Source organism: Ictidomys tridecemlineatus, chromosome 15 (assembly GCF_052094955.1).
Source record: "Ictidomys tridecemlineatus isolate mIctTri1 chromosome 15, mIctTri1.hap1, whole genome shotgun sequence".
Taxonomy (NCBI): domain Eukaryota; kingdom Metazoa; phylum Chordata; class Mammalia; order Rodentia; family Sciuridae; genus Ictidomys; species Ictidomys tridecemlineatus.
Window position 1 is genome coordinate 8621934 of NC_135491.1, and position 25327 is coordinate 8647260.

A 25327-nucleotide genomic window follows, 5' to 3' on the forward strand; every position below is an offset into this window, starting at 1 on the left:
GCATCAGGAGGGAAAATCCCCACAGCAGCCAGGCAGAGACTCTGGAGGCTGAGGCGGGAACACCTTTTGAGGCCAGCCTCAACAACTTAGTGAGGTCCTATTTAACTTGGGGACACTCTGTGTCGAAAACATAAGGGCTGGGGAGGCAGCTTAGTGACAGAACACCCTGGCTTCAATCCCCACCCCCCAAAAAACTGGGGCACTTCCAAAGGAGGAAGCCGAGCATCTCCCAAAGCCCCACTGCTGACTGCCACTGTGAGCCGACCATGTGGTCTCGGAAACAGCCTGCGGACATTGTCCACGGCCACTTGAAAACCAGGCTTCTCAGTCCTGTCAGCCTCTAGAGATTTCCAGTAAATCCCTAGAGTCTCACTGGTAGTTACCAACAGGTAACTGCAAAAGCCAGATCCTACAAATGAAAATAAACACGAATGGGAAAAACCTTTATTATGGGACTTTCTTCATGAGGGACAATGTCCTTAGGACACAAACCAGCAGGTGGTCACAGCCTCACCTCCTGCAGGGTGCGGGGAAGCATGAAGGGAAGGAGGTGCACCCAGGAACACTCATTCCACTCCCAGAGACCCAGACACACTCCTGGTGACTCAAACAGGTGGGGGTAACAAGAGATGGAGAGTGGCCAGAGGGAGGACCTGTGGGATGGGGCAGGTGCAGAACCCCCACCCACTCAGAAAAATCTTGGATCTCATTTGTCTTCCTCTTCAAGGACGTCTGGAAGGTCATGTGCAAGGCGCTTCAAGGCGGCTTCTTGATTGCCATGTACCACCAGGGTCCAGGGGCGCTTGGGAAGGGCTTCTTCTGGAACACTCCGCTGGTCACCTTTGGCAGATGCACATGAACAGAACAAGCCAGACCAGGTGGGGAGATCGCTGTCCAATTTTGAGTGTACAAAGCAGTCACCTGAGAACTCCGGGGGCTGGCTTCTAAACCACTGCTTAATCAGAAACCAATCCTGGGGAGACAAGAAGACACGGAAAGATGTAGAGGGACTTCTCAAACCTTCCTGGGCCCCAGGTGGAAGGTGCATGTAGGGGGCGGCTCTGGAACAGGGCATGTGCTTCTAATCCAGAGGTCTGCAGGGCTGCAACAGGATGGTGCGCTCCAGGCCACCCTGGGTCATCCAATAAAGGGCAGGGTGCTGGCTGGGTGGTGGGGAGCTGGTCTGACACTGGGAGCCAAGGCCCTGGGTTCTGTGCCCAGCTCTGCAAAAAGAGAACCAAAACAGAGAGGGCCCTTGGGCTCTGGAGGTCAAAGGCAAGGAGGAGATACCCAGAGGGAGAGGACCCAGAGCCCAGGGATGGGGGGGCTCTGCCAGGGGATCCTCGGGTTTAGAGGGTGCTGGGGTCTGGGTCCTGGAAGGGCACCGGGCAGCCGTCTGGGCTGATCAAAGTTGTGCAGCACAGAAGGCAGAAGCTGAGCTTGAGGTCCAGCCAGAGCCCAGGAGGACCCAGGGTAGCTTGGGCCCCTGTGTGCCCCAGGCTTCTGCAGAGGGAGTGTGGGACGCCGCCCTGTATCTCACCTCCTGTGGATGCACCGCCCATCACCCCGGAAACCAGACCTGCCCAGGTTCCTGCTCTGCCGCCCACCAGCGCAGCCCAGCCCTCCCGCTGCCCGTGGGGAACCGCCTGGCTGTCCTCCTCGCTCAGTTCCCAGCACTGACCCTCTGCTCATGCTCTTCTCTCAGCTCTCCCTGATTTGGGACTTTCTGAAAGTCAGCTTGTCTTCCTGAAAAATGAAATCCTGACCTTCCAGCATTCTTTGGAAAAGTTCTTTCTTTTCAAAGCTCCCTTTCTCCTTTTTTTCCTTTCTGCTTCACAATTTTCTGAGTAATCCGGGAGAAGTAGCTCACACCTGTGATCGCAGTGGCTCAGGAGGCTGAGGCAGGAGGATTGCAAGTTCAAGGCCAGCCTCACCAACTCAGGCCCTAAGCAACTCGGTGAGGCTAACTTGGTGAGAACTGTCTCAGAATTTTAAAATATTAAAACGGGGCTGGGGGTGTGGCCCAGTGATTAGGCACCCCAGGTTCAATCCTTGGTACCAAGAAAAAAAGTCTGAGCGGCTTTGGGAGCTCTGTACTCTCTGGGAGCAGAGGTTTGGTGCTTTCAGTTTTGCAGTTTCTCTCCACGCTGTGGGAAAAGCCCACATCCCCACTGCGAGGACCTCGCAAGCTTCCATCGCCCAAAGACAGCTCCCTAGGGAGCAGGACAGGCACCTAAGCCCGTGTGTCCACTAGGGGTCGTCACAGGCACGGAAGCGCGAGTGTCCACCAGGGGGTGCCACAGACACCTAGGGCTGTGTGTCCAACAGGGAGCGCCACAGGCACCTAAGGCTGTGTGTCCACCAGGGGGCGCCACAGGCACCCAAGCCTGTGTGTCCACCAGGAACTCCACAGGAACCTAAGGACGTGTGTCCACTAGGGGGCGCCACAGGCACCGAAACCTTTGTTTCCACCAGGGGGCGCCACAGGCACCGAAACCCTTGTTTCCACCAGGGGGCGCCACAGGCACCGAAGCTGGTGTGTCCACCAGGGAGTGCCAAAGGCACCTAAGGCCGTGTGATCACCAGGGGGCGCCACAGGCACTTAAGCCCGTGTATCCACTAGGTACTCCACTGGCACCTAAGCCCGAGTGTCCACCAGGGGGTGCCACAGGCACATAGGGCTGTGTGTCCACCAGGGTGCACTGCAGGCACCCAAGCCTGTGTGTCCACCAGGGGGGCAACATGGTACCTAAGGCCATATGTCCACCAGGGTGCGCCACAGGCACTTAAGCCCGTGTGTCCACCAGGAACTCCACAGGCACCTAAGGCCGTATGTCCACTAGGGGGCACCACAGGCACCGAAGCCCTTGTTTCCATCAGGAGGCGCCACAGGCACCGAAGCCCGTGTGTCCACTAGGGGGCGCCACGGGCACCTAAGCCCGTGTGTCCACCAGGGGGCCCCCAGAGGCACCCAAGCCTGTGTGTCCATCAGGGGGCACCACAGGCACCTAAGCGCGTGTGTCCACTAGGGGGCGCCACAGGCACCAAAGCCCTTGTTTCACTAGGGGGTGCCACAGGCACTGAAGCCGGTGTGTCCACCAGGGAACGCCACAGGCACTAAGGCTGTGTGTCCACCAGGGGGCGCCACAGGCACCTAAGGCCGTGTGACCACCAGGGGGCACCACAGGCACTTAAGCCCGTGTGTCCACCAGGAACTCCACAGGCGCCTAAGCCCCTGTGTCCACTAGGGGGTGTCACAGGCACTGAAGCCCGTGTGTCCACCAGGGGCGCCACAGGCACCTAAGCCCGTGTGTCCACCAGGGGACGCTACAGGCACCAAAGCCCGTGTGTCCACCAGGGGGCGCTACAGGCACCAAAGCCCCTGTGTCCACCTCTGAGCACATCTTTCCCACACCCTGAACTCGCCGCTTCCCATTCTTCCTGATCAAGCAGCAGAACCAGCCTCCTCTGAGGCCCAGCTCCACCCTGACCACACAGTGTCCTCTCTTGGCCACCCCTGCCTCATGCCCCTGGCCACCTTCCCTTATCTAACTCGTAACCAAGTCCCAGAACCTCGATGGAGCCCTGTGGTGTCACCAGTCAGGGATCCTTCCTTCCTTTAAGGCAACATCCACCCCCAGCTCCACTCTTCTATTTGCTCCCTTCCTTGGTCCTTGTCACCAACAGGCGCCTATTTAGTCCCTTATCCCTGAGCCTCACACTACAACGCCAGCACCTCCAGAGCTCATGGTTGGTCCCCAGGTATTGGGACGGCTCTTGTCCCGTGGCAGGTGTCTGGTCGCCCTTGTTGAATAACAGTATCCACTAGCCATCGCTTCCACAGCCACCCTGCTGCTCCTCACCTGGATCCTGGTGGCCTCCCCGCTGGGCTTCACCTGCATGCCACACTGCAGTCGCCTGCCACACACTGCACAATTAACCTCCTCCTTCCCCCGTCCTCAGCATAGAGTGCTGTCTGAGCAGCGCGGCCCCCAGCTGAAGGCTTCAGGCCTCCTTTCTGCCTCGCCCAGCCTCCCCTCGGAAGAAGGGGGCAGTGAAGCCACGTGATGGACCTCAGGGCTGAGCAGGGAGCCCCCACTAGTGGAGTATTTGATCCTGCCACTGGTGTCTAGAAAAGCCTGGATTGTGCTTCAGAGGCCCCTAGGAATCTTACAAAATGGAATCCGTGGTGGTGGGTGATGACGCCATCACCTGCAACCCCACCCTTGCCCCCTCTCCCTTGAACTCCTGCACAGGCCTTTCTTGCTTATCCAGTTGTATCAGTCAGCTTTTCATGACTATGTCAAAATCCCCAAGGCAGACTACTTTAAAATAAAAAGGGTCTATGTGGGCTCCCAGTTCCAGAAGTACCATAACCCAAGAGCAGGGCACAGGCACTGGTGAGGGGCCCCTGGGCGGCCTCTCATCCTCAGGAGAGTGCTCCTGGATCTCTGTGTGCTCTCTCTTCCCCTCCTTACAAAGCCACAAGAGGCTGGGGACTGTGGTGCATGTCTGTAATCCCAGCTACCTGGGAGGACGAGGCAGGAGGATCTCCAGTTAGAGGCCAGCCTCAGCAACTCAGCCAGACTCTGTCTTAATAAAAAGGCCTGGGGTGAAGCTCAGCGGTGGAGTGACCCTGGGTTCAGTCCCAGTGCCATAAAAACGAAGAAGGGGGGGTTGAAAAGCCACAGGGATCCATCACGACCCATGACTCTAGTGACCTAAACAGATCACTTCCCAAGGTCACGCCTTTGTACACGGCCAGCTGCACTTGTCCCTCTTAATACCCTGAGTTTAACTTCCAGGATGAGACTCCTGTCTGAGTTTGGGGCATCAATCCATATTCAGAACATAGCACCAACCGGGAGCTCAAAGTCAATATAGTAGAACCACTCAAGCGTCTGCCCCATATTTATGCAGATTTACCCACTCGATTTCCAATTGGGTGGCCTCTGGGGCAGGCTGACCCCGTTCCTTCCTCCTGGGTGCCACCAGAAGAAGGGAGAGATGCTCTGTGGCCCTGAAAAAGCTTCTTTTCTGTTGCCACCAAATTCCAGACCCCACCTCCACTGCTGAGAGAGGCCCCAGGGGTCTGCTCCTGTCATTCTGTGACCTCTGTCACCACAGGAGCCACAGGAAGCAAGCCAGGGACGCCAGAAGCAGGGAAACGGAGTTCACTCCTGAAAGACATCGGCCTGAGTCTCAGATGAAGCCTTGAACTTGAACTCTTGAGCGTGCTGGACCGTGGGGACTTCAGGCCTGTGGGGAGGACAGGCCTGCCTTGGGGCCCAGGGCAGAACGCTATGGATTGGATATGGCTGAAATGTCCCCCTGTGGCCATGTGTCACGAGCTTAGCACCAGGGTGACAACATTGGGAGGGGCAGGAACCTGTCAGAGGTGACAGTGGGAGAGGCCCTGCCCTCAGGAGGAATCGGGATGCTCCTGGAGAGAGCCGTCCCCCAAGCTCTCTCTGTCCTGGAGGAGAGGTGGCTTCCCCTCTTGTGCAGGTCCTTCCCGTGGCACAAGCCACAAGGCTGCCTAGCCACCAGCGATGACCAACTATGGGCATGCAAGGTGAAGACTAGGCCACTCATCTGGATCCCAACATTTCACTGTGTGCATACGTGTGTGTGCATGCATGTGTGTGCATGTGTGTGCATGTGTGTGTGCATGTGTGTCCATGCGTGTGTCTGTGGATGTGTGCATACATGTGTGTGCATGTGCATGTGTGTCTGTGCATACATGTGTGTGCATATGCCTGTGTGTGCCTATGTGTGCATGCATGTGTGTTCGTGTGTGTATGCATGCATGTGTGTGTATGTGCGTGTGTGTGTCTGTGCATTTGTGCATACATGTGTGTGCATATGCCTGTGTGTGTCTGTGTGTGCATACGTGTGTGTGTGTATGTGTGTAGGGCAGTGGAGACCCAAGAGCTAATCCCACTGTTAGAGACCTCCCTGAGGCTAATCTTTGTCAGAGCCGCTGAGGAAGGCAGACGTAGAGGGAGTGGTGACCATGGTGAGAAGAGGAATCCCGGGACGCTGTAAGTACACAGGCGTGTCATCTGTCAGCTGTATCCTAACCACCTGGCAGGGGCTGGGGCGTGGGGAGGAGTGTAGCTTCTCTGCTCTCCTGCAGTGTGTCACCTGCACCCCTGCGCCCACCCCGCAGTGCCCTACGGATCATGGTGTGAGCACATTCGTGGCTGGATGTCCGTGAGTCGCAGGGAGAACGTCCTGCTGCTGAGTTATGAGGATCTGCAGAGGGTGAGCCCCGTTATGGCCAGCGCCTGCCCGCGCCCCAACATCCTCGCTGCCCCTGACGTCCCTGGTCCTCAGTTTCTCCCCTCCACGCTCCCCGTCAAAGCAGAGCCTCTCAGGGGTCACAAAGAGTGAGTGAGCCCTGGGCCTGCATGGCCCTGCTCTGCTTGACCGTCCCAAGCACCCTCACCGAGGGGACTGCGCCACCAGCCCCGGCTCCTGGAGCCCAGGCGCTGGGGGGAAGCTGAGAGGGCCTGGGAGGGGCAGGCGCCATGGAGATGTCCTGCCTGGGCGGGCCCCTGTGACAGCAGAGAGAGCTGCTGCCCTCCCGGACCTCCCACCCCTCCCACAACCCCAAGCCCAGCCCCGGAGAATCAGCCCTGGAACCACTGTGTTATTGGATATTTCTGCACCTTCCTGTCTCTGGTTATTACACATCACAGAATAGGCACTTTACTACGATTTTTGCTCAATCAACAGAAAGACATATTAATAAAAGCATATGCTGACTTTGTAAGTTAAAGTGCAGCCACCAACATGGGTAGAGACACTTGAGCCACCGCATTATAACATCCAAACGTCCCTTGGTCAGAATATCAAAATCATCACGTCGTTAACACAGAAGAGTAAACATGATAGAGACCTGAGCTCCGTGGGTTTCCTGAACACGTCACACCATTGTCACATGACCGTCAGGGGCGGCTCCGGCCCCCAGGACCTCAGAACGCGGTTGCCTCTGGAGACAGGGCCTTTCCCAGGTGTCTGGGTCAAAAGGAGGCCATTACACGGGCCACGGTCCACTGTGACTCGTGCCTTCAGAAGAGGACATTTGGACAGAGACGTGGAAGGAGGTCAATCTGAAGACCCAGGAAGAAGACGACCATCCCCCCACCAAGAAGAAAGGCCTGGAACGGATCCTCCCAGAAACCCTCAGAAGGAAGCTTCCAGAACCTTCGTCCAGACTTCCAGCCTCCACTCCTTGAGGAGCACCCCACCCTGCCGGCCACCCCGTCGGTGGTGTGGGTATGGCAGCCCTCGCCCAAGAATTTGGAGTAAGACTTCTGACGGCTGAGGATTGAGGAAAAACAGAAATTGATACCTGTGGGATACGCAGGATTTCAAATTAGCATTGGTCAGACACGTGGGGCACAGGAGGAGAAATACGGGGTTCTCCTCTGACTGACCAGCCCAGTGAGACAAAGGAAAAGTCACCCGCGGAGTCGTCCAGCCACCAGTGAGCAGACCCCAGCAGCCGGCCCCAGCAGCCCACTCCTCATCCTGCTCCAGGATCAGCAGGCGCCCTGCGTCCAGCAACAGGAGCCTCACCACCACACGCAGGGGCTTCCCCCGGTGATGTCCAACTTCCCTCCTGGATCAGAGCTTTCCTGGAAGGTTCTGTTTGCAGCACTGAGATAAGCGCCGGCTGTATGCAGCACGTGTGGCTTGGAACTTTCCTTCACCCTGTTTCCTCCCAAGGTCTATCGTGGCAAAGCATTCACAGGTAGGAGCCAGGGTGGAGTCACGCCCAGCCACCACCACCTTGTGGTGAAGTCCTCGGGGCCTGACGTTTCAGGGTGGGAAGCCTGAAATACTAAATTTACCAAAATTCTAGGAAGGAGGACCTCTTTCTGGGTCACCAGTAGCCAGTCATGTTCTGGGCAACACATGAGCAGAGAAAATCCACAAAAACTCTCCTAAGGCTGGAGCTGGGGCTCGTGGTAGAGCGCTTGCCTAGCACGTGGGAGGCACTGGGTTCCATTCTCAGCATCGCATATGAATAAATAAAATAAAGTCCATTGACCACTAAAAAAACAAACTCTTCTAACCATGAAGATAATGATGAACAGGAGAGGAACATCCACAGGACACCAGGTACATACCAGACCTCTGCTCTATTATTCATATTCATTCGAGTTGAGTTATGCTATTTGTATTTACATGATCTATATCAATTAATAGACTAGTCTAAAGGTCACACTAATCTAACTAGCACGTTGCCATTTCCAAATTAACTTATGGGATACGTAAAATAATGCTGTGCTCATGACTCCCCCATCAACGTGGGGGACGTCGTTTCTGCCTCCATCGCTTTCTTGCTGGGCTGCCCACCCAGGACTTTCTTTTCTCACCTGTAAAATGGCCATATTGTTAGTACACTCCTGGTTTTTTCCATAAATCCCTTCAGTCGTTATTTATTGAGTATAGACAATATGTCTGTCACTCTTTGAAACACGAAGTCTTAGGCAATATTTTAAGAATGTTGATTTCCTGGTAGGTTAGGAATCCATACCCTATGCACACACGAGCCGCACGCAGAGCAGGTCCATCTTGATCCCTGCTGTGAGAATATAAGGGTGGAGACGGAGGACTCTAAATGGTGATGAGAGACCTCACTTGAAAGGTTGCGTTGGAGCCGAGACTTGAATGGACAAGACGACACTCTGCTAGGAGAGCCCCGGGGAGGAGGGAGGAGAGGGGAAGCCTGTGAGGCTGAGCCAGAGAACCAGGTGACAGGCAACGGAGAGTCACAAGGGACCCATCACCTAGAGTCACACCCAGGATGGGGGAGACGGAGCAGGAAGGGGCTGGACCCCTGGCCTGGGGAGAGATCCTGGGGGCTGCCGCACTGGGGAGAACTTGTAAAGGCAGCAGTCAGAGCCCAGGCACCTCTCCCCATCTGCTGCGGTCGTCCAGGTCGGAAATGCCGTTGGCTTGGCCACAGGTGGTGGAAATGGCAGAAGTGAGAAGCAGAGAGGTTCCAGACGTTTCAGAAGATGTGGCCGCCATCATTAAGGGCCAGCGTGTGTGGGCTGGGCCAGGAGAGACGAGAGGGCAGGCAGGAAACCCTTTCCAGGTGGGTAAAGTGTGAAGGGGTGTGAGGGTCAGGCGGCTCCCCGGTGAGCCCTGGACGCTCTGCTGTTAGCCCCGTGTCCTTCCCAGGTGATGTGCTGGGGTCAGACCTGTGGGTAGCTCTCTTCTGAGTCTCTGCTTCGTGTTTGCCGGGCTCCTGTGGGGACTGGGAGAATCACTTCACAGTGGCCCAAGCCAAGGCCTTTGGTCAGCTGTAGGAGGAGAAGATGAAAGGTTTTCCTGGGGGGCTGTTCCCCTGGGAATAATGTCTGAAACTTCCGGATCTCACCTGGTTCCCTGCTTGATCTCCTGTCCCTGCACCTGCACCTCACAGGGGTTCGTGCCATAAATCCTGTGGCTCGAGTTATCAGATTAAAGAGGTGGAAACTCACAGCCCCTCCAGGGAAAAAGGAAACTGGGGACTCTGAACCCTCACAAGGTCCCTGATCTAGCATCCTTCCTCTGGTGGCTCAAGGACTCCCTCCTGCTGTGACTCAGCCCACATCCCCCTGCCCACCCAAAGCCCACCCAGAGTCGCTACCTCCTCCCAAAGACCTGACTCTGCTGAGACCCTGTACACCCACACCCTCGTTGTGGCTGCCGCGCTTCCCCTTGACAATGTCCCTGGCCGCCAAGGTCACCTCCATTTCTTTTGCTTTGTGCATTCTCTTTCGTTTTGCCTTCACAGATCTTTGCTTCTTTAACCACCTGCTTGTTCAAAGGTACCAGCTTCCCTATTCACCTCCTGGCACACTCGGGTTTTGAAAAACTCTTGGTGATATTACAAATGTCCAGAAGGCTACGGGAAAACTAGAAATCTTACAATGCTGTCAAATGTGTTTTCTGCTGTTAAATGGCGATGGCTTTTCCCTCACAAGGTCATTCTGGTGTCTTGGGTGTCCACACTGAAGGCTTGGGGTCGGAGGGGTCCTGCTTGTCTCGTAGGTGTGTTGTGAGGGTGGGGGCAAGGCGTCTCATCTAGGGGTCTGTCAGGAGTGAAGGCGGAACGTCGACTACATCCAGGATCCCAATGTTGAGAAATGAGGCTGGCACCCCGCAGAGTACCTGGTGCCAAGGAGATTCCTCAAAGCACTAGGAACCCAACCACCCAGTGAGGGTGAGTCCAGAGGAAGAAGGGCTGAGGAAGGTGTGGACTCCGGTGTGCACCGCGTTTTCCAGAGCGCATGTGTGGAATGGGGACTGGAAGCCCTGGGATCAACCCCTGGCCCTCCCTGTCAGTCATCAGGTCATTCACGAGGGCCAGGAGAGTTGGGGAATTTGTGGGGGGGACCATGTTTTGGATGGATTTGCACAAAACGCCGAGGGGTCCTTGTGGTGTCGTGTACGGTGTGCCATGAGCTCGGAGTAGCCTTCCCAAGGCTTCTGTCCTGTGGTGGGTCCACATCTGGGCGGACTGGGCAGCTCTCTGGGTGGCTCTCCACATCTGCAGATGCCCCTTCTCTTCTCTTTCTTGGAACACATCATCACATTGTGGCCGTGATAAAGAGGGTGGTGCTGTTCTGCCCTCACCCTCATTTGGTCAGTTGGAGGTTCACTCAGTGGTGAAAGGGTGATGTTTGAGGAGAGAATCGGTGCCATCAAGACATGTAAAGCATCGGCAGGGGATGAGGAAGGGTTTTGGTCATGTGAAATATGAGCACCCTTGCCGGGTGCAGAGGGCCACGCCATAATCCCAGCAGCTCGGGAGGCCGAGGCAGGAGGACCTCAAGTTCAAGGCCAGCCTCAGCAACTTAGTGAGACCTTGTCTCAAAATTAAAAAAAAAAAAAATTAATTGTAGATGTGGCTCTGGGAGCACCTCTGGGTTCAATCCCAGCACCAAAAATAAAAGTTAAAAAAAAATTTTTTTTAAAAAATCCCCTTGACTTTAGCTTAAAATGACTGTCATGCACAGTGGCACCAGGAGCAGAAGGAGCCTAGTGGCCGCACATTATGGGTCCACCCACTGCCCGGGAACGGTCCCTGGGGTCATGAGGACTTCTGAACCCAGACACACGATTTTGTTCCCTAAGTCTCCATTTCTGTATCTAGGAAATGAAGACCCAGCTCTGGTGCCAATATGTGGTGCACCTCAGCAGGAGGCCTGGGACAGGGGAAAACGTTCCCTCGAGGCACACGGAGCAGGGTGGGTCTGGACCCCGGCCCTAGTTGGCAGGAGCCTGGCTTGGATGACCCATCCTGACCTCGGGCAGATGACTAAAGGAGGTCAGCGATCAAAGGAAAAGCAAGGTCAGCGCACAGGGATGGAGTTTCTGCAGGTGGATGCCAAACCCTGCCACAGAGCGAGCACAGCAGTAAAGGGTGTCGGAGGACTTACTGGTTCCCAGTACATAAAAACGCTAAGTCGCCAGGCAAGGTGGCACCCAGTGGCACACGCCTGTCATCCCCGCAGCTCAGGAGGCTGAAGCAGGAGGATCACGAGCTCAAAGCCAGCCTCAGCAACAAGAGGCGCTAAGCAACTCAGTGAGACCCTGTCTCTAAATAAAATGCAAAATTTTATTTTGAGCCACTGGGGACGTGGCTCAGTGGTTTAGTGCCCCTGAGTTCTGTCTCCAGTACCAAAAAAGAAAAAAAAAAGAAAAGTTAAGTAGTCTACTATACTGTGATCTCTTAAGTGTGCAATAGAATTGTGTCTAAAATGTACAAACCTTAATTACAATGTGTCTTATTGATGAAAAGAAATGTTAACATTCACCTGGGCTGTTGGGAACCCGGCACTCACAGACTTGCTCAACCCAAGGCCCCACAAACCCCCAATAAAGCAAAGTGCACTAAAAGAAGTGATATCTGTAAATACAGAGGGTTTCAGTGGGTGCTCAATTTGCACTGGACGCCATGCCATGTACTTCACACACAGCATCTCGCAATGACTGAGCAGAGAATTTTAACAGAACAGCACCTGGCAGGGGGTGTCTATTCTCACCTGCCACCAGAGATGGGGTCCCCGTTGCCATCACAGTGCAATAGTGATCCAGCTCCCGGTACTAAGGATGGATTCTCAGAAAACAGATGTTTATCTCTCCCTAATTATGCCTCCCCCTTTACTTCACCTCTCAGAGCTACTGTCTCATCCACAAAATGGACATATTATAGGAAAGCATTCATGACCAATTCATTTCTGGTTATAGTGGTTATAAAGATTGGCGCAAATATGTAGAAGAACAAAACCAGATCCCTACCTCTCGCCTGGCACAAAAGTCGAATCAAAGACTTAAGAATTCTTAAGAATTAGACCAGAAACTCTGCAACTGCTAGAAGAAAACACATAGCTCAACACTCTATCATACTGGTGCAGACATTGAGTGTTTGAACAAGACCCAAAAGCTCAAGAAACAAAACCAAGAATCAATAAGTGGGAAGGCATCAAATTAAAAACTCTGTGCACAGCAAAGGAAATGATTTAGAGTATGAAGAGAGAATCTACGGAATGGGAGAAGATCTTTGTCAGATACTTCTCCAACAGGGCATTAATATCCATAAGATGTAAAAAAACTCAAAAAACTTAACACGTACACACACAAATAACCAAATCAATAAGACAGCAAAAGAACAGATATTTCTCAAAATAAGAAATATGAAGGGCTGGGGCTATAGCTCAGTGGCAGAGCACTTGCCTAGCATGGGTGAGGCGCTGGGTTCGATTCTCAGCACCACATGTAGATAAAAAAAATAAAGGAGCATTGACAGCAATATATATATATATATATTTATTTATGTAAAAGAAATACCAACAGCCAACAAACAGGAAAAAAAAAAAAAAAGGATTCCACCTCTCTGGCAATCAGGACAGGCACATCAAAGCTACATCGAGAGGTGATTCTGTCAAAATGAACCCGTGTTATGTACAACTACACTGTACCAATAAAAAAATAAAATAAAGATGGCCATGGTCACTGGACTCACCTCAGAGAGGGGCAGGAAGACCAAGTCAATCCGATTCGACAAGCCGACCCAGAGCCCACACCACGGGGCATGTCTGCGCTTTTCTCACTTGGACTTCCTCTCCCCCTCCCTCCCCCACTTCTCCAACCTTGCCAGGAAGAGAGGCCCAGAGTGGAGTCCACCACGGTATAAAACACTGATGACGTCCACTAGGAACCAAGAACATGATGGGCCGTGTCATCCCCAGCCCCAGCTCTTCCCTCTCTTCCGCCCTCACCTTGGGCCCCTCCCTCTAGTCCAAGGACATTATCCCTTGTTTATTTGTCTCTCTACCTTCCACAGCTGAGAGACCACACGGGATCTCGACTTTCTAAGTCTAGCTTATTTTGTTGAACGTGACATCCTCCAATTCCATCTATTTTCCTGAAAAATGACATGATTTCATTATTCTTTATGGCTGAACCAAGCTCCACTGGCCATGTTTGTCCCTTGACCTACCCACCCCTTGGCTGGTTCCCAACCTGGCCGCTGGGAATCACATCTCCAGAACGAGGCATCACTGCAGTAAGCTGACGCTAATCCTCTGGGATAAATGCCAAGGAGTGGCATAGCTGGGTCCTAGGGTGACCCCGTTTCTGGGGGGACAGGTTGTTTTGTTTTGACTCTGGGGGGCTTCTGTTTTGGGTTTGGGTTAGGTTTTCTCTTTTGTTTTGTTTTTGAACTTGGGGTTGAACCCAGGGGCACTTTACACTGAGCTATATGCCCACACCTACTTATTGATTTGTATTGATAAGTAGGACCTCAACATTTCTTAATATTTATTTTTTAGTTCTCGGCGGACACAACATCTTTGTTGGTATGTGGTGCTGAGGATCGAACCCGGGCCGCACGCATGCCAGACGAGCGCGCTACCGCTTGAGCCACATCCCCAGCCCAGGACCTCAACATTTCCATGCTGCCTTGGCTCGGAGCCGCCGGATGCCAGGCGGGCACCTCCACAGCTCCATGCCTAGTCGCTGGGGGAGCTTCTGCGAACTCCTTCACAATCTCATCCACAGTCTCAAGGGTCCCTTTCCCCACATCCTCACCGGTATTCATTATTTGTGTACTTGACGATTGCCATTCCGGCTGCCGTGAGATGGGACCTAGTGTGGTCCTGATGTGCCTCTGCCGGCCATTTGTCCTTCTGCATTTGAGAAACGTCTGTTTCCTGAGGTCCACAGCAAGCCTCGCTGGTCCCTGGGAGGAGTCTGGAGCAAGCCCTCGCTGGCCGCTCCCATGGTGGACAGTGGTGTGTTGTTGTCCTCTGGTGGCCATAGGGCATCACAACAGGCCCCGTCCCTTCTGCCTGAGCCACTGAAAGGGCTTCCTCTTTGATCTGACGTTAATGACCTTGTGGGGTTTTTGTTGTTGTTGTTTTTTGTTCTGTTTTGTTTTGGTACTGGGGATTGAACTCAGGGGCACTGGACTACTGAGCACTTCTCCAGCCCTATTTTGTATTTTATTTGAGACAGGGTCTCACTGAGTTGCTCAATGCCTTGCTTTTTGCTGAGGCTGGCTTTGAACTTGCGATCCTCCTGCCTCAGCCTCCTGAGCTGCTGGGATGACAGGCGTGCACCACCGCCCCGGGGTTAACTCTACAGATCTTGCCACATGAAAGTAACAATAAAAACCTTCCCTATTACGTTCTTTTCCATCAGGCATTTTCTGTAGAGGAATTTCAGGGAAAGAGTCAAATAGTTAAAAGGGGTTTTAGTAAACCTTGTTGGCTACTATATTATTCAGTATAAGAATAGCGACAAAGGTTGTTGATATGGTTTATTTAAGGTATGGGAGTTGTGGACTATGGGTGGCAATGTTTGTGTGAGAGTGTGTGTGTGTGTGTGTGTGTGTGTGTGTGTGTGTGTGTCTGTGTGTTCCTGGGAACTGAACCCAGGAATTTGCACAGGCTAAGCAAGTGCTTTACCACTGAACCCCACCCCCAGCCCTTTTTTTTTTTTCTGATTGACATCTTGTACAATTTTGCAAAAATTATCTCATTTTTCATTTTAAGTGTGGAGGGTTCTGAGGCTTGAACCTACTGAGTTACATCCCCAGCTCACCCTTCTTTTAAAAATATATATGCGGGATTCCACCTCTTGGGTCCCCTTCTTCCTCCGGGAGAAGTCTTTTCTGCTGTCCTTTAATAAACTTCTAATTTCTACTCTGACCTTGCCTCGCATGCTTCTTTGGTGTTATTCTTCAACATCAGGGAAGCAAGGACTCGTCACCGGTCAACAGCGGTAACATATTGGAGGTCCCATACCGAGATTTTTCTACACCTAGGTAAGCGCCTCTCTACGCACCCCATGTCTGTTTGAGGTGCATCTTTCTCTCTCTCTTTCTGGAGGTAAGGTGGGCACCCGTCGGCTACTTAAACGCAACTAGTGCAGCCGCCACTCTACAAGACTCGGGTGAGAGGCTTCCCGGCCTAGGCAGCTCTCAATCACCTGTTCGGTACAGAGCAGGCATGTTGGGTTCTGCCAAAGCCGCTTCCAACTTTTCTGTCTGGGCCCAGAGAGCAATTGGCGTGAGTACACAGTGTCCCTAATCCCGGTCTGCCTCGGATGCGTGGAGGTGGAGGAAGGAGTTTGGAACAACTGCGGAATTCCGGTCTGGGCTACTCTCAGACGTATTCCTAAGGTCCTTTCTCTTGAGCCCCCTCCCGACAGCCCTCAGGGGTATCTAGGGTGATCGGTAGATGAATGGCACTGAGGGAAAGCCCCAATCACATTTGCCTCCGTATGGGCCGGCAACACTCCCAACCCCGCATCCATTCCTCCTGGATGCTCCCCTTCCTTCATAGGTCAGAAATGTTAGCAATTCAGGTTGTAGGACTAAGAAAGGCATGAGATAATTAGTAAAATCTGCCCAGGTTTTCTAAGGTACATAGGTAACTTTCAATAGTCTGTTTTACCGCCCCAATGTTTAAAATGTGCTGTGTTCTTTACCTAAGGCAGATAAAAACTGACTCTACTGGAAAGTTAGGAGATATGCCAGATTGCCTAGGATTGGATCTATCCAAAGGAGCTAATCCTATAAGTGACAGGGGAAACTGAGGAATTCCCAGCAGCTGCCAAAGCCATTTTTGCTTTGGGAAATTTCCTCATTCTTTCCCTGCACTGTAAGGATTACTCCACCTGAATGCAGTAAAATCAGTCACACTGAGACCCTTGATTTTACACCTATAGTTGCCCCTATGTGAGAACATCTGGTCCACTCATGGGAAATCTAAGGTGCCACTGATAAGAGTCATAATTAAATGGAAGTTCAAAACCTGGAGAGGTTTTTTCTTATCTGGTCTGTTTTAAAGGTTATTCTAGATTGTTTCTTGGGGATAATCTAGGCTAAATGTGTGTCTAAAAGATGCTTCATTGTAACATCTGGTATCTAAATGAGTTTGAAGCATTGCATAATCTTGCAGTTAAAAGTTAGGGTTAGGTAATTGTTTAGTTTGTGATTTCAGATAGTTCATGCCAGAGAACTTAAATACTTAGGATAGAAAATTAAAAGAACTCTACTTCCAAGTTGGCAAGTAACTCCCAATCATTTATTTTTATTTTTTTTTTCATCAATTTTTGAACTGGATAGCCTAAAGATATTTCACTAGGTATACCAGTGCATTGATTTGGGCAAGGATAGTAAATTATGATTTGGTATCTGTTTCTCTCTGTGTAAGATTTAGGAAAAAGTGTTGAATTAAAACGTTGGTCTGACTTATTAAAATGACATTAAATAGCAACAGTCTTGGAAATTTTTAAAAGCTTAATTTTGGATATACATGGTAGTGTGTGGTTCTCTTTTAAAATTTTTCAGGCGATTTAATGTAACTTAATACTACTTTAGGAACTTCAGAACAAAGAAAGTGGCTTAATGATCCTGAAAAAATTTCTTCTGTGGTAGCTTTTATATTATTAAGATCCTATTTTCAGTTTTGTGTGAGCAAGTTTTTCTAGTGTAGGAAGATATAAAGATGAAATTTTGTGAATTGTATCTTAAACTTGTATCATAATTTTCAACATCCAAACCTGAAGATTGTGACTTATGGTTAAAATGCCTTAGTCATGAAGTTTCTGCTCAAAATTCCAGTTTTCCCAGTTCCTTCCAGACCTCAGTCAGGACTTAAGTTGATATGCAAATAGAAGAAGCCTGGAGCTCAGTGAGAGACAGATCTGAGGCCCAAGGAAAAAAAAAGTAAAGGTGTCTTTTACCTGAACTCAAACTAGATTAAACCAAAGAGTAAATTGTATGGCATTTACTAATTACTGGCCGGTCAATTTTTTCTAGGACTTTTGCCTTTTTCTTGGATTCTATTTTTTTTTTTTTAGCTCATAATTTTGAACCTATAGACAAGTTAATGTTTCTCTGATAAGTTCTATTTTTGATCAACTGGAGTTTTTTTTTTAAACATTGCAATGAGATTTCACCTTAAAAAGCTACAAGGCCTTTACTATCGTGTTATATGTCAGTATGTCTGTATGTGTGTATGTCCATATATCATGCAGTGATTGACAGACAATTGACAGATGAGGAGCGCTCATTAAAAAATTAAAAAATAGATCCAAATATCTTTGATTCACGTGATTCAAATGGCTCAATTTAAATTTGGTAAATAGATAAAAAAGAGATCTTAAATTAAGCTTATAAGTTTTTCTAGGTGTTCAAAAAGGCCCTAATAAAATGTTAAATCTGCTTAAATTCAAAAATTTACAAGTATTGTTTCAAAATGTGAACAGAAGGAGGTTAACAGATAAAAAAAGAGAAACTAGAAGGTTCTAGGTATGGATTTAATAGAGGGAAAATGTGTTTCTGGATAAGAGTCTATATGATTGAGTAATTAAGAGGGTTTAAGTAAATGATATAAAGAAGGTCTGTGTAAGTTTTTGAGCAAGTAATCTTAAAGAAATTAAATAGCTGGTTAAACAAGTGCTGTTGTTTTAGAGAATTGTGCTATGTTATTTCTTTAAAAGCTAAACTTGGTTAATATAAAAACATCAATGTAATTGGTGCCATTAATGTGTTCATATCTTCTAGGTATACAAGTCTGTAAGGTAGAAGCTTTAGAAAGAGCATTATATCAAGCTGGTATTCTAAAATTGTATGGCAATTTTAGGCTTAAAAGAAAAACATATTGGAAATTTATTTATCATTTGTGTTCTATAACTGTACTTATTATCAATAAGTTATGTAAAGTTCCATGTTACTTTTTGCACTGAGATACAATTTAAATGTATTTTTAAGTTAATGAGAGCCTAATCTATGTAAAGGTTTTATTGCAAAACACAAAAGTACTTTGCTACTTTTCTACAAAAGGTTAAAAGATTTCAGCCTTTCTTTAATTCATGTTTTAGATGTGATTATTATGTTGTGTTAGCTAATATTCATGTGAACTTGAGCAACAATTTATGTAGGCTTTGTAAAACAATGTTTAAAAAGGCAAAGATCAGTTTCAGAACTACAGTATTTAAGACTTATGAAGAGCCCCACCTTACTTGAGATAAGGCTCTATGTCCCATCTCACTGCATGTGAAAGTGACTATGAAAGAAGTAGGCCAGATTTCAGTACATTTACATTTAAAGTTGTGTCCAAAGGTTAGTTTTTGTCATGATTACCAGGATCTCAAACAGGGGATTATAATGTATAACTCTGCCAAAATTTAAGGTAGCTATTACATGAACTAAATATGTTTTTACTCTTGATAATTTTATTTTGTAGTTTTCTTATAAATGATTTAAGATTGCCTGTTAATGTGTTACCGAGCTACTGATTTAAGAACACACAACCTGGGTTAATTTAAGATAATGAGTTATCACCTACAGGATAGAGAGATAGACATTAAAGCCCAGTACTCTTAGTATAAGGCTGTTGAAGTTTATTTGCTAGATGTTTAAGATTAAGTTTTAAAATTAAAGTTGAATTAAAAGGGCCAAGAAAACCAACATTTGGCTCTTGCCCTCTGAGTCAGTCTGAATCAGGGAATAGGGGACTTCTCCAAGGAGCTTTACAACTCTAGGCCACATAACCTCCCGATCAGGGAGATTAATGAGACCACTGGAGGACAGAAAGCCAATCAGTGCATTTGCTGTGAAGAGGAGGGTCATCAGAGAAGGGAGACATCCCTGATGCTTCCAAGGGAAGCCACATGGTCAAGCAAGGCCTGGACCCATCCTAGCGCAAATGGCACTAGCCGAACTGAGAAGCTGCTGTAAGTTCCCCGAGGACTCCCAGGGAAACTCAGCTGACTGTTAACAATAGATAGAAACAAAAGTCAGTTTGACTTGCTTCATCTTAAACACTTAGCAAAGACAGTCAAAGCCAAAACACAGCTGTTCCTGGACATTTTAATAATAATAATAGTTAAATGTAACTTCCATAAATAAGTAAACTGGAGGCTACAAAAGAGATTCTTAAGTAGGAATGCCTGATAACTATCAAAAGGAACTGCCAGAGTAGTTTTTAGTTTGAGGCCTACAGATATTCCTAACCTACACAGGTAGGCTTAATGTTTGCTAGTATGGTTATCCAGCCCTAAGTAACAGAATTAAAGATTTCTCTATTAGACACAGAGGTCATACTAATAAAAGGATTTTGCAAGATCAGATGACATTAAATTATTAAACTGTATTTTAAGGAAAAGACATCTGTAACCCTAAAAGTTAAATGTTGTATTCATATCCCTGACATTTCTGGCAATGTGACAAATATCCTTAAAGATTTACATGCTCAGATAGAAGCCATGTCCTCAGCAACCTTGTCATGGAAACAATATCTTAGCTCCTGGTTCTTGGTACTTCCTGGTGGAAAACATTGTTAGTCTTTGTCTTTGCCATCATACTCATTGGCATATCCTGTGCTATGGGATTTATTGCTGCATCAATATGGTTCCAGTACTAATGAATTCTTGTTTCTCTTATAGACCACCCATCACTCAAATGGCCCTCCAGCCTATTACTTCTCAATCAGACTTCTATCGTGGACCACTCGATAGACCCGATTTTAAAGGGGGACTCCAAACTGCTTGCCCCACACCGTCCCTTTTCAGCCTGAAGAAGCCAGAAAGATCTTCTTCGCCCCCCTTCCTTACGGCAGTAAGGAGTTCCCAAATTAGAGGGGGGAATGAAGCCAGATTTAAAATTAGGTAGTCAGTGTAGTTAGGTAAATCCGGGTCTAATACCGAGTGAAATCTAAACTGGAGGCCATGCTGGGAATGACTCCGGGAAAACACAGGACAACTCATGGAATGTTAATGAAGTCCCAAAAAGGCCCTAGGCCAAAGTCCACCTCAAAGAAGTATTAATGAACAGCCCCCAACAGATTTGGAGATAGCCCATCCCAGAGAAGTGATAAGCCCATCCCAAAAGTCCTTCTTGCCCTTTTGGCCCACCTGTGTCCCACCCCTCGGGCCTTCCAACCTACATTCCATCACCAAAACTATAAAAAGGGGAGACAACCGCACTTCTACGGATTCCACCTCTTGGGTCCCCTTCTTCCTCCAGGAGAAGCCTTTTCTGCTGTCCTTTAATAAATTTCTAATTTCTACTCTGACCTAGCCTCAGCGTGTGCTTTTCTGGTGTTATTCTTCAACATTGGGGAAGCAAGAACTCGTCACCGGTCAACAGCCGTAACACCAGGAATTGAACTCAGGGGCACTTGAGAATGGTCTCCATTACCAGCCGTATTTTTTTTTTTTTTGGTATTTTATTAGAGACAGAGTCTCACTGAGTTGCTTAGCACTTCACCCTTACCAAGGCTGACTTTGATTGAACTAAAGATCCTCCTCTCTCAGTGTCCCAAGACACTGGGATTACAGGGGTCCATCACTATGCCCAGCTAATTTGTCTATGTTTATCTGAAACAGGGAGAGAATTTTTATAATGATTTGAAACTGCCAAGGGCTAGAGCCTGCCTTGCCACCCACACCCACCCACCTTTTCACTATCTAATTCAATCAAAACCAAGGAATTTCAACAATGCCTTCAGGATTAGTCCACTTGCACCTTAATCCTATCAGGTTCTTCAATCAATTTGTGATGCAAATGAATGTTCCTGCAAAGTGATTGGATATGTCTTCTGAGGTGAGCTAGAAGACAGACCACTATAAAAAGGTTCTGTCCATACCAGACTGAATCATTTGCTCCTTTTCCTACTCCAGGAACACACCTTGGCCTGGTAGGGAAGCTGAAACTATGGCGGTCCCTCTGTCGACCTCAGGATCCCCAACTCCCAGGAGGGCATGTCCAGAGACCAACATGCCCCCAGGCCTGAACCCAGAGCAGGCGTGGGCCTGGGCAATGGATAATTTTCCTGCTCTGAGCCGCCACTCCTGCCAGTGCCTCCAGAGCTGTGGAGATGTGAATGTTTGGGAACAGAGAGTTGAGAAGGGCCAAATACCAGGTCTAGAATCCACGAGGGCTGAATCCACTCAGGAGCTCCCACCAACTCAAGAAGAGGCAAGCCCTACCATCAGTGCAGCCCAATGGACCCTGAACCTCCCAGGAGGTGCCAGTGCCCGGGCTATTGGACAGACACACACTCAGGCTGCTTCATGGAGCCCAGCTCCTCCCTGGAAACTGCTGAAAACTGAGGCTGACATCCCAGAGGAACACAGAATAGAAAGGAACCCCAGCCTGGAGGATGCCTTGCAGTACAATACCCATCAGCCAATGCCCTGGAAGAAACCTGAAGGACTCCATTGGGGACCCTCATACTGTCCTTGTGGACTCATGCACTGGAACTGTGCCCTGCATGCCTAGAAGCCTTGGCTGTGCTGGTCATTCTTATTTTGTTCTTTCTCTCCTGAATGGATTAAAGGTTCTTCAATAAGAATAAATAAATAAATAAATAAATAATAAAAATATATGTGCTTACCTTATTATGTTCTTCAGAATTACCAGCTGATAACTTAAACATCTTCTCCCTGCCAAGTATGCTCCCAGCCCTTTTTTGTTTTTATCTTGAAGGGCTGAGGCTGTAGCTCAGTGGTACAGTGCTTGCCTAGCATGCCTGAAGCCCTGGGTCCATTCCCCAACACTGATAAAACAAAAATTAATTATAAATTATTAATCTTATTTTGAGAAAGGATGTGGCCAGGTTGCTGAGGCTGGCCTGGAACTTGCCATCCTCCAGCCTCGGCATCCCAAGTTGCTGGGACAACAGACCAGTGCTTCCACACCTGGCTTGTTTCTCATTTTGAGACAGGGTCTGACTAAATTGTCCAGGCTGTTCTCAAACTTGCAATCCTCCTGCCTCAGCCTCCTGAGTAGCTGCAGTTATACGTATGCACCACTTGTAATTCTTTTTTAAACTGCTAAAAAATAAAAATAAATATGTACATGCAAATGATTCTTATAAAATAATGATGGGGGGCTGGGGATGTGGCTCAAGCGGTAGCGCGCTCACCTGGGCATGTGTGCGGCCTGGGTTCGATCCTCAGCACCACATACAAACAAAGATGTTGTGTCTGCTGAGAACTAAAAAATAAATATTAAAATAAATAAATAAATAAATAAAATAATGATGGACTGTAAAAACATTTTTATGGAACTCGATTTTTCTGGGGGAAAGGGTAGATTGAACCCAGGGCCTTGCATAGGCAAACACTCCACCACTGATCTAAATCCCTGGCCCCTTCTTGTTATTCCTTTGTTTGTTTGGAAACAAAGTCTCAGTAAGGTACTGAGAACTGGCTAAGTTGCAGAGGTTGGCCTCAAACTTGCAGTCCTCCTGCCTCAGCCTCCCAAGTCACTGGGATTATAGGCATGTGCCAACATGCCTAGATTACTCAATTTATTGAGCTAAATGTCTACATTTTATTCAGATAAGTGTTTTAGTCAGCTTTTTCAACCAGCACAATTGTAGAGGAGGAAAAGTTTATTTGAGGGCTCACGGTTTCTGAGATCTTAGTCCATAGAAGGCCAGATCCATTTCTCAGGGTTTGAGGTAAGGCTGAACATCGTGGTGGAAGAGTGTGGCAGAGGGAACCAGCCCACAAGATGATCAGGAAGCAGAGAGAGAGTCCACTCACCAGATACAAATATATACCCAAAGCCACTTGACCCATTTGCTGAATGCACCACTCAGTCATCGGATTAAATCACTGATTGGGTTAAGACTCTCACAACCCAATCATTTCTCCTCTGAATCATCTTGCACCATCTTCCACCTGAGCTTTTGGGGGACACCTCATATCCAAACCATAACAATAAGTTTCTGTAAGAGGGACAAGTGGATAAAGCAACTTTGAATTTAGTTTCTGCTTAATACCAGAATGATAATAGTATATCAAGTCTCTAGGGTTTGGCAGGACCTGACGGAGAATAGGGTCATTGAGCTTGCACATCAGAGTCCCCTGGGAACCTTAAAACATGTCACCATCAGGTCCCACCCTGTGCCCATCTGCCCCCAGACACAGACCTGGCGTGGGAATGTTAAGACGCCCTGGGTAGCTTAACACTTGGCAAGTTTGAAAGCCTCAATTTGGAGCAGTGATCTCAAACTGTGGTCTGCAAACAGCAGTGTCAACATCACTTGGGAACTTTCTAGAAATGCAAAAAAAAAAAAAAAATAAGAAAAATCCCAGGCCCACCCCGGTGGGCAGAGCATTAATTGAGATCCAAGGATCTAAGAATAAACAGGGCATTAAACCCAGAGGCCTCCCTGGGGTGAGGGCCGGGCAGGCCTGGAGCCCCTGTGAGCCGGCTACCCCACGCCCACCTTCCCTCCAGCCAGCGTCCCTGGCTCAGGGGAGGATCCTGTGATCCAACACTGCTCCCTCCGCAGTGTCCTGGAGCCCGGGTTCTCCTTGCTGGGAAACACTCACGTCTTCTGTTTTCTCTGCTTTCCCTCTTGTCATCCTAGAAGTGGAGTTCCATAGACAAAAGCAGAAACTTCCCCCAGGGGCTCCTGGACAGGATGACTGTGTGCATCTTTGCTTTGACAATGTCACCTGCATAATGGGACACGATGGGACACCCCGTGATATATCTCACTGTTCCCTGAATGTCTTTTTTTTTTTTTTTAAACAGGAATGGAACCCAGGGGCACTTAAACACTAAGTCACATCCCCAACCCTTTCTATTTTTTATTTTGAGACAGGGTCTCCCTAAGTTGCTTAGGGCTTCACTAAATTGCTGAGGCTAGCCTCAAAGTTGGATTCTTCCTGCCTCAGCCTCCCCAGTCACTGGGATTACAGGTGTGCGGCCCCCTGCCCAGCCTCTGACCATCTTAAAACGGGTTTTCCCTTTACCTGTTGATTGAAAGACATTGTTTCTTCTGGCGAATGACCCCTGGATCCCAGGCTCTCTGGATTTCTTTTCCATCCCCCACCCCACTTCTCTCCATCCAGGTAGACATTTGTACCCTTCCTGCCTCCCTATCTATCCTGAGCATCCAGAACAGAACTAAGCTTGAACTTGACCCATTTGCTGAATGCACAGTGAACGCATATTGCATACAAACATACTGAATCTTTTTCCCAGTTATCCTGTGGCTAAATCTAAATTTGTCTGGGGCTGGGGATGTCGCTCAGTGGTAAAGAGCTGGCTTGGCGGGGCTGGGGATGTGGCTCAAGCGGTAGCACGCTCGCCTGGCATGCGTGCGGCCTGGGTTCGATCCTCAGCACCACATACCAACAAAGATGTTGTGTCGGCCGAGAACTAATAAATATTAAAAAAAAAAATTCTCTCTCTCTCTCTCTCTCTCTCTCTCTCTCTCTCTCTCTCTCAAGAGCTGGCTTGGCATATGCAAGGGGCTGGGTTCAGGACCCTGCAATGTAAAGAAGGAAAAGTAAAGAAAAGGAAGGAGCCAGGGGAGTGGGGCACACCTATAATCCCAGCAACCTCTGCAGGCCAAGACGAAAGGGTGGCAAATTCAAGGTCAGCCTGACCAGATTAGCAAGAGACTGTCTCAGAATAATAAATAGAAAGGACTGGGGCTGAGAGGTAAAGCACACCTAGGTTCCACCCCAGTACCATAAATAAATACATAAATAAATAAATAACAAAGGCTTCACCTTATCCCAAGTAGAATGCACTGGAGATTCATGTCTCTAACCTTGGGGTCATGGACACCGTGGATCACCATGGACACCAGCCCAGGTGGGCCATGAGTCTCAGTGGAAACAATAGGAATCCGATCCAAGTGCAGCAATTCAATGCCATTTTTTTTCCCTACAGCCAGGAAAAAGAGAAATTCTTGCTGTCCCACACCCAGGGGGACAGAGATATGGGAAGTTCCAAGACCAACCTTTGAAGTCACTTCCTCTTTCCTTCCCAGGT

The 25327-nt window shown here is 48.9% G+C and overlaps 2 long non-coding RNA genes across 2 annotated transcripts; one reads left to right on the forward strand and one right to left on the reverse strand.

Annotated features, from left to right (window-relative positions):
* Window positions 1-430: 430 nt before the first annotated feature.
* Window positions 431-13851, reverse strand: LOC144370742 (uncharacterized). The gene is made up of 2 exons (XR_013430674.1): window positions 13034-13851; window positions 431-973 (listed from the first exon to the last, which is right to left on the reverse strand). It is a non-coding gene; the product is annotated as an uncharacterized LOC144370742 (long non-coding RNA).
* LOC144370741 (uncharacterized) lies at window positions 4999-20597 on the forward strand. Its single transcript, XR_013430673.1, has 3 exons — window positions 4999-6044; window positions 6173-6267; window positions 13842-20597. It is a non-coding gene; the product is annotated as an uncharacterized LOC144370741 (long non-coding RNA).
* The last annotated feature ends 4730 nt before the right edge of the window (window positions 20598-25327 follow it).